The 10,050-nt window shown below is 41.1% G+C and overlaps 1 long non-coding RNA gene across 1 annotated transcript; it reads right to left on the bottom strand.

Moving 5' to 3' along the window:
- Positions 1-3,438: 3,438 nt before the first annotated feature.
- LOC149316513 (uncharacterized) lies at positions 3,439-8,937 on the bottom strand. The gene is made up of 3 exons (XR_016280506.1): positions 8,827-8,937; positions 4,095-4,217; positions 3,439-3,830 (listed from the first exon to the last, which is right to left on the bottom strand). It is a non-coding gene; the product is annotated as an uncharacterized LOC149316513 (long non-coding RNA).
- Positions 8,938-10,050: the final 1,113 nt, after the last annotated feature.

Genomic DNA, 10,050 nt, shown 5'->3' with positions numbered 1-10,050 from the left:
AAAGAACAAGGAGGGAAGGAGGGAAAGAAAGAAAGAAAGAGGGAGGGAGGGAGGAAAGGAAGGAAGGAAGGGAAAAAAGGAAGGAAGGAAGGAAAGAAAACAAGAAATGAAGGAAGGAGGAACTAAGGGAAAAAAGAAAGTTAAGGAGGGAAGGAAGGGAGGAAAGAAAGAAAAAGACAGAAAGAGGAAAGGAAGGAAAGAAAGAAAGGGAAGGACGAAAGGAAGGAAGGAAGGAAGGAAAGAAAGAGGGAAAAACAAGGAAGGAGAGAAGGAAGGAAGGAAAGAGGGAGGGAGGGAGGGAGGGAGGGAGGGAGGGAGGGAGGGAGGGAAGGAAGGAAGGAAGGAAAGAAAAGGAAGGAAGGAAGGGAAAAAGAGGGGAGGAGAGTAGGAAGGAAAGAAAGAAATAGAAAAGGAGAGAAAGAAGGAAGGAAGGAAAGAGAGAAAGAGGAAAGGAAGGAAGAAATGAAGGAAGGAGGGAAGGAAGGAAAACAAGAAAGGAAGGGGGAAGGAAGGAAGTATAGAAAGAAAAAGGGAACAGGGAAGGAGGGAAAGAAAGAACGAGGAAAGGAAGGAAGGAGAGAAGGAGGGAAGGAATCTGTTTGACCTCTGCTCTTTCCTTGCTCACTCTGAGGAAGCCCCTGGCTTTGGAAATGGTCAACAGAGGGCTTGAGACCTGGAGACCAAGCCAAGGAGCCTGCGAGGAAGACAGACGCCTGGCCAGCAACAGCCAACAGCCAACAGCCAACAGTTGGCTTCCAGAATGGAGTAAAGGTTCCAGAGCGGAGACGGAACCTTTGGGAAAGAAAACAAGCCTAGAGGGTTGTCATGTCCGTTCCTGGGACTTGCTTTTCTGCCGCTAAGGGCAGGCAGTTTGCACGTGCTCCAGACAGGAAGCTCATGCTTCCAGAGGTTTTCCCTCCAAATATAAATAATGGGGGGATCCCATAAGAATAAGCCTCCTTGAGGCCTCCACGCCCTTCAATTTATGCATTCATTTAATATTTTCTGAGGATGAGGGAGGCAGCTTTTGAGGTCCTGCTAGGATTTGTATTGAGTTTCGAGGCCGTGATTAAAATTTAAAATAATTAAAAAATTTATATTAAATTTCAAACTTAAAATTTAAATTTTAAAATAATTTAAAGTTAATTTTAAAATAATTTAAATTAAAATACATGATAATAACATAATAATTTTTTAAATTAATTTTAAAGTTTATATTAAATTTCAAATCTTAAAAACTTTTAAAATGTAAGGGAAGCCTTCCGACTTACATCTTTATGAGTGACAGTTTGTATAAATATGCAGTATTTCATAATATATTGTTTTAAATTTATTATAATGATAATATATTGGTCATGTTATAATTTCTTGTTTTTGTGTTTAGGCTGCATGCCGTAGGCAGGCTTCCATTTGTATTTTGGGTTGTTGTTTCGCTTTGTAAAGAGCTGTGTAAGGCTTTGGGTGGCCAGCCTTGCAGGGCTGTTGTTTTCTGAGGGTGGGCTATGTGACCTTTGGGGCACATTAGGAAATTAGAGGGAAATTTCTTGCCCTTTTCTTTTTTGAAATGGAGGCAGAAGGCCTCCTCAGAGTGAGGAAGCTAACTGCTCCTCTCTTGGAGGCTGAATGGGAAAGGCGAGTCCGTTTGGGGAAGGAAGAGCCAGGCCATATTTTGGCACCCCCTGTCGCCCTTCATAATTATTTTCACCCCTTGATTTTCGCATCCACACTGCAGATATAATCCAGTTTGAGAATGCTTTAACAGCCCTGGCTCAATGCTAGGGAATTCTGAGAACTATAGTTTTGTGAGACATTTAGCCTTCGCTAGGATTGCCATAAGTCAGGACCTCCAAACCGGGACAAATGTAGGACAAATGTAGGGCAAATTTTGCCTCAAATGTAGGACATATTTTTTTAAATGGAGGACACACGAACAAAATTGCTTCGTTTTTTAAAAATGGTAATAGAAATGCATCTTTCTTAGGCATGATCAAAATGGAGGACATTTGGCCATTATTCCTAGACAGATGGCAGAAATGGACTTCCCTCTCTGGCCAAACACCCCCTCTCCATTCCAAAACACACACGACAGCACATTTGGGCATTGGACGTGGCTTTATTCAACATGACTTCTTACATATTTCAGAGGCTTATTGCATAATTAAACCCTTTGAGTTTCACACTGAACATAGGTTCACATGGCTATGCATATTGAACATGTCAAGCTGATTTCACAAGAAGTGGATTTGCCTTCGGTTTCAGGTGTCTTGCACCAACTATACTTCTTAGAAGTGTGTACTTGGTCAAGGTACTTTGGTTTTTCTTCACTGCGCATGAGTTTGCAAAAATCAGACCAACTTACATTGGCCATGCCTTAGAAGCTGGCTGATATCAATATCACCACCACCACCATCATCATCATCACCACCACCACCACCACCACTATCATTGTCAAAACAAGGCAGATCTGTTAGCATTAAAAGCACCGAAAATACACAGAAATGCACTTTGAACACACTCGCCTTCAGAAAGAGTGAGTGCATGCCTCAGAAGCTGATTGATACCATCATCATCATCACCACCATCATCATCACTATCATTGTTAAAACAAAGCAAACCTGACAAATGGAATGGAAATAATCCTCCAACTACTACTACTACTACTACTACTACTCTTCCTCCTCCTCCAGCCCGGCCCAGCCAACGTGGGGAGCAAAAAGAGGAGGAGCTCCTCCTCTTGTGGCTGGCTGGCCAATGGGGGCAGACTGGAGCTACAACAGCCCCGTCCCCTGCCAGCATCCATTGGCCAGCCAGCCTCAGGAGGAGCGCGCAGGGCTACAGGAAGTGCTGGTGGGCGGCAAAGGCCACGTCAGTGGCGGCTGCAGCAGTGGTGGTGTGTGGCATGCGGCGCACAGCACCACGCCTGCAGAAACAGCTGTGTGCAACGGCCAGCACAGCAGCTGCCATAGGCACCAGCAGTGGCAGTGGACCTGGGGCATACCCAGGTCTATGAACGAACCGGGACGGGGTGACCCCACCCGGTTCAAAAGCGGGATTGTCCCGCCTGGGGGTGGGACATGGCAACCCTACTTATACGTCAACAGTTGTGTAATGGAAAAGCAAGTGCATACTCCTTCCCTTCTTCATTAGGTAATGGACGTTATCAGACAAGGGAAATTGGAAGTATAATCCAATGGCAATCCGAACGCAATCATGGGGTTTAACATTATTGCGTGATAGACTACCACACACAATTTCAGGCAATGGGAAGTCAGTACAAAAGCAATCATGGGATTTCACGTTATTACGTGAGAGGTGATCACACGCAATTTCGGGCAATGGCAAGCTATTTTCGGGCAATGGGAAGTCAGTTCAAACGCAATTCGAATTCATGTAAATTCGCTGAACTAGCAAATTCATGTGAATGCGTTCTGGCCCCACTTTCCTTTCCTTCGAAATTAAGAGAAATTCCTCCCATGTGATAAACTCCAATGTAACATGGGACATGGGCCCTCCACATTGATGCCTGCATAACCTAAATCTTATGCAAAGGAGTCAGACCAGCAATGTTGCTCTTTGGTAATTTTGAAATCTGTTCACAATGGCTTGACCTGGGAGAACGAAGGAAGGAATAGATGGTAAAGTATACTTCACTTACTTCAAAGTGCAGCAAGCATGCCATGCCAGTTGTGGGAGCCTGTCCATCTGGGCTGTGAATGAGGCCCTAGCCACCTGCTATGAAGCCCTTCCCTGACAGCACTGTTCCAGACCATTGGACTATTAACTGGCTGGCAGCAGCTTCTTGGCCTTCTGCTTCTAAGCCAACCTCTGTACTTGATTTTTTTAAAAAAGGGAAAAGGAAAATAAGCTTTATATCTGTCTGTTTCTTTTCCCCCCAGTGAATAATTATTTACCATCCTGCCCCAACAAGGGAACAAAGTACCTTGCATACAGAAAAACCCATTATGCAAAATGGGCACATTTGGGGCATTGATGCACTACAATCGGCACTACGATTTTAAATAATATTGTAAAGCAAAATACTTTGTTAAACTAATGCTATTAAGATGTTAAGGAGAACAAAATAATGAACTTACTAGGACAAAAAGTAGAACAAAATTCAGTTGAACAAAATGGCATTTAGAACATTCATTAAATCAGGTCCTTGGAGAACTGATGCTGTAGCTCACATATTCTTTGGCTGTCAGTCAAGTGATAGGCTAGGATCACAAAATAAATACAAATGTTAATCACTTGTTTCCTTTCTTCTCCATTTTTATTATTCTACTTTTTTTTGGAGGGTGGAGTTCAACAAATACATCCTGTTATTGAAAAACCATCTTCTTCAAACTTGTGTCATTACAGATTGCAGCTGCTAGGTAGTTTGGGGGAAAAGAAGAATTGAGCCAGCATGGTGTTGTGGTTGAACTACAATTCTGGAGCACAGGGTTCAAATCCTGGATTGGCTATGGAAATGCACTAGGTGACCTTGGGCAAGTCACACTCTCTTAGCCTCAGAGGGAAGCAAAGGCAAATCTCCTCTGAACAAATCATACCAAGAAAACCTTATGATAGGTTCACCTCAGGGTTGCCATAAGTCAGAAATGACCTGAAGGCATAAAACAACAACAACAACATAGTAAATTCACATTTTATGTCCATGTTCCTAGTCTCTTCTGTCCCTGTCCTCTCCAATTAGTATCAATATTTACACAAACAACAATTTAACTAATTTACATTTTTAAATTGAAGGTATATAGGAAGAAGATTTCATGGATGTATTCCACTTTAACTGGTATGGCTGCCTCCTGTGGAATCCTGGCATTTGTAGTTTAGGGAGGGGCACTTAGAATTCCCAGCCAGGGAGCCCTTAAGCCTCAGAGAACTATAAACCTATAACTAGAAAAGATCCTAAAATGTAAAGATATACAACTGAGCACAAAGGTCAGAATTGTAAAAGACATTGTTTTCCCTGTTACCACGTATGGATATAGGATGGGGGACACCTGCCTTGATAGCAGGACATGTGAAAGAGATCTAAGAGTCCTAGTAGACCACAAGTTGAACATGAGTCAACAGTGTGATGCGGCAGCTAAAAAGGCCAATGAGATTCTAGGCTGCATCAATAGAAGTACATTGTCTATAGATCAAAGGAAGTAATTGTGCCACTCTATTCTGCTTTGGTCAGGACTCACCTGGAATATTGCATCCAGTTCTGGACACCACAATTCAAAAAGGATTCATATTGAGGATGGAGTAAGCTTGTTTTCTGTTGCTCCAGAAAATAGGACCCAGAGTAATGGATTCAAACTACAGGAAAAGCAATTCCACCTCAACATTAGGAGAACTTCCTGCCAGTAAGGGCTGTTTGACAGTGGAACACATTCCCTCGGAGTGTAGTGGAGTCTCCATCTTTGGAGGTCTTTAAGCAGAGGCTGGATGGCCATCTGTCAGGGGTGCTTACATTGTGTGTTCCTCTCTGGCAAGGGGTTGGACTGGATGACCCTTGAGGTCTCTTCCAACTCTATGATTCTTTGATGCTAGGAAAGCTAGAGGGAAGTAGAAAGAGAAGATGCCAGATGGATGAACTATTAAGGAGCTCACAGGCATGAATTTACAGGATCTGAGCAGAGCAGTGGAAGATAGGGAGTCTTGTTGGACATGTCTCATCCACAGGGCCACCATGGGTCAAAGATCGACTTGAGGGTGGTTAACAATAACAACAAAACAGAGTAGTGTAACGTTGATCCAAAACTAGCCTCTCGCCACAGCTAAAAGGTTGCAGCTAAAGTCATCTGTTCAAATTATTGCTTCATTCCTCTTCTGAAATAACTGGGTGTGTGCATGTGAACACATACAGAGGTTTTAGCTTCTACAGTCAGCCCTCCATATCTACGAATTCTTTATCCACAGATTCAATTATCCAAAATATTAAACATTAAATAAGGGATATAATTTCACTATGCCATTATATATCATGGGTCTTGAGCATCCACAGATTTTGGTATCCACAGGAGGTCCTGGAATCAACTGTACTACCACAGCAATTCCTAAATGTCAGAAAGCACAGTGGGGGGCAGGGAAGGGATATGTTAATGCTTCCCATGCCTGGACACTGAGTTGTGAGTGTGTGAATACCTGCAGAGAGAGGATGGGAGAATGTGAGGGTGAGCCTGCACTGAGGTCAGGGAGGAAGAGGAGAGCCATATATGTTTAGAAATATGACCCTTAGCCAACATCAGTGTGGTCCTTAGGACCAAAATGTTTTCATACCCCTGTTCTTGTAGAGGCCCAGAAGCCTCAGGACCTGGGACATTCCCAAATCGCCAACCCTATAAATTGTATACTGTTTACATATATCAGCTGGATAAAATAAATACAGTGGGCCCTCCACATTCACTGGGGTTAGGGGCACAGGTCCTCCATGAAAGTAGAAAAAACACATTTTTTATTACTTGAGAGAGCACCCCTCTAGAAATCTCCAGCTCCTCCAGTGCAGAAGTTGATCATATGCCTAAAGAAGTGTTTTCTCTAGTACTCTCTAAATATTCCAGCCAACTCTATGGTCAATTTCTGTCAGAGGTGCACTAGCGGACCTAGAGATTCCTAGAGGGAACATATTAATCGAATCCACAAATAATCGAATCTGCAAAAGTCAAAGCTGCAAATGTGGAGGTCCGACTGTGTATATCTTCCGTGCTGCTCTACCACTGAGGTCCTAAACTAGGCCCCTTGAGGTGCCACTCCCATCTCCACTAGTCCTTTATTATATTCCTGAGCTGGAGAATTGCTAAGGAATCTGCAGCCGTATCATGTGAGAGAGGCTGGCACAGGTTTGAGTAAGCCACAGCCGTCTTCATGTCCTCCTCTTCAAGCATGACAGAAACCCATGCTACCCCTGGCAGTCATAAGCAATACAAGAGGCCAGTGTGGCGTAGTAGTTTGAGTGTTCAACTCTGGAGACCCTGCTTAGCCATTCAAACCCACTGGGTGAACTTGGGTGAGTCATACTCTCTCATGGGAAGTCAATGGCAAACCTCCTTCAAACAAATCTTACAAGGAAAACCCCACAATAGGTTGCTTTAATATTGCCATAAGTCAGAAACTACTTGAAGGCACACAACAGGCCTCATCCTCATTGCAACCTGCTCTACTGCTGAAACCAAGGTCCTGGACATAGGATTGACAAATGTCATTAGACCAGGGTGACCAGATGTCCTGATCACAAAGAAAGAAAAGGCACCGCCAGCTGTAGGGCATTTAAGAAAAATGTAGGACATTACAAAATAAAAGCTAAAACCACTAATATAAATCCATGCTTCTTAGTCATGCTCAAAATAGAGGACATTTTGAAATTCTTCCTGGACAGAAGGTTAACATGTAGGACAGAAAAGGAGGACATCTGGTCACCCAGCATTGGGCCCAAATCCTGGCGACAGTTTCTTGTTTGTGGCTTACATACCAAGAACATTCTGAAGCGTGAGGGCAACAGTCTCATCTTGAAGTAAAGGCAACAGTTTCTTGTCTGCGGTTTATGTATCAAAAACATCCTAAAGTGATAGACCAAGGTGAGGCATTTAGCCACCACCAACAAAAACAGCAGATGCACAGCTGGCAAAGTGAGAACTCACTGCATGAATGTATAAACAGTGGGCAAGCTCCCAAGCTAAGCAGAATGAACATTCGGTTATTCACTACAGCTGGAGGATGGTTAAATAAAGTTGTTTTTGTGCAAAGGGTGGCCCTATCAGAAAAAAATGTACCTCTTTCGACACATATAAAAATGACCAAGTCCGTTGTAACCTGAAACCTGAACTATTATCTAGCTAGAGCATTGCTATTTTTTTAAAAAAGTAATTATTTAATTAATGCTTTATCTCACATGCATTTGATGTCTGCTGCAGACTGGAATAGCTTCAGCAAATTATTAACATCATCGGTCAATCCATTTGCTATCTGAAGCATCTGCTTCAACAAAACAACCTTCTGGCATCCCATTTAGATGAGCAATATTAATCTCACTAATGATAAAGAGTTCTGTATAACTACAAAGCTTCCATACACAAACAGAACACAGTATAAGAAAAATTATTGTTTCCTTTGTTTTTATAATCTCTCTCTCTCTCTAGTACTGTAAATCTTTCCCAGACAACTGAGAAATGCAAACGAACCAAATGTTATGTGAACAACTGGAAGAATATAGCTGTTCTATGGGAAAGGAAGGAAGAAAATGATAAATGAGATGATGAAGGTAGATCTTGAAATATAATAAAGGAGTGTGTGTGTGTATAGATATAGATATTTGGAAACCGAACTTAAAACTAATTTTAGGGAACATGGAAGAATAGAAGAAAGGTAAAGACTATAGATCTCTTTTCTTTGTGGAATTTAGGGTTGGTAATTAATAAATAGGATATAAGAATTAAGACAATACAGTAGGGAAATAGAAATATATTTAACTCTGTGAAGTAGAATTAAGAAGTCAATGGGATGAAATGGGTATAAATGTATGAATGATTGTTAGAGTATGAATGGCATAAAGTGTTAAAGATAAGAGGTACAAATGATATAAAATATAATAAGATAGGTGGATTCTGGAGAGTTATTACTTCTCATTTCTAAATTATTTCCATGTATGTTGTATTTTTTGTGTTTGCTTCTTGCAGATCTTGCAGCACCTTTGAGACACTGAATGCTTGTAAAGGACTAGCTTGGGATGTTGTTTCATTTTAACATGTTTTATACAGTTTTATCTTTTTAAAACGTATTTCATTCTTTTAATAGCTATCTATTTTAACATTGCAATAATTTAATTCCTTTTTAACTCACCTCTTTTCTATGTTTTTAACTGTATTACTCTTTGAATATTGTGAAGCCACTTTGACTCCCAGTTCTGGAACAAGAGCAGGATACAAATAAATATAGTAATAATAATAATAATAATAATAATAATAATAATAATAACTGAAAGAAAAAAATAGACTAAAGTCTACCTCCTCAGATGGATTTTTGTTTGTTTGTTTTATACATATTATAAATATGTTTAATAAAAAAGCATTTCCCAAAAAAGAAAGAAAAGAAATGCAAATGAATGACATTTTTTTGTAAAAGCGTAATATCCAGCAGAACTGAATAGTAGTGGGGAATATCATTTTCAAGTGATCAGAAAGTATATAATTGCTGAATATTAAATAAAACAGGGTTAAGTCTACTTGTTTTAAACTGTCATATTAAAATTATATTTAAATTCTGTTCCATAAGGGAACTGATGCGGTATAGTTCGATATAGAACCCTGACATTATATCCCTATTTGTTTTATCAGATAGTCAATATTTCTTCTTTTAATTGCACAGTCCTCTTGTGTGCCTTGGCCTCATAACTCAGAGTGCGTCTACACTGTAGAAATAATACAGTTTGGCACCCCTTTAACTGCCATGGCTGCACCCCACACAGTCCTAGGATTTGCAGCTTTGTGAGAGGCACCAGCACTCTTTGGCAGAGAAGGCTAAAGCCCTTGTAAAACTACAAATCCCATGGTTCCATACGCTGGAGCTACAGCACTTAAAGCGGTATCAAACTGCAGTAGCCCTACAATGTGAATGCAAGCTAAATCCCATTGAACTGCGTAGGACTAGGACATGACATGCAGCAGCTCACTGTCATTTTGCAGCCTTAAAAGGTCCAAAACACACTGCAAAATAATCCAGTTTGAGACTGCTTCAATTGCACTGGCTCAGTGCTAGGGAACCCTGGGAACTGTAGTTTATTGTGGCCTTAGAGAAAGATAAAAGACTCACAAAACTACACTTCACAGAATTCCCAAGCCTTGAGACAGAGCAACTAAAGCGGTCTCAAACTGGATTATATCTGCAGTGTGTTTTACAGCCTTATAGAGAGCCATCTAAAATACTGACTTCAGGGGATTAAAAACACTGATTTCAGGGGAATTTCTGCTGTTTTCAATCTTACAACAACTTTTCTGTCAGTAAAGTTATTGGGTCCTCCATTCACACTGGAGAAATAACCCAGTTTGATACCGCTTTAACTCTGTC

The sequence above is a fragment of the Sceloporus occidentalis genome, unplaced genomic scaffold, assembly GCF_023333645.1.
Source record: "Sceloporus occidentalis isolate IW3139 unplaced genomic scaffold, rSceOcc1.0.p SCAF_3, whole genome shotgun sequence".
Taxonomy (NCBI): Eukaryota; Metazoa; Chordata; class Lepidosauria; order Squamata; family Phrynosomatidae; genus Sceloporus; species Sceloporus occidentalis.
Note: the sequence above shows the minus strand (reverse complement) of the source record. Positions and strands in the feature narration are given on the sequence as shown.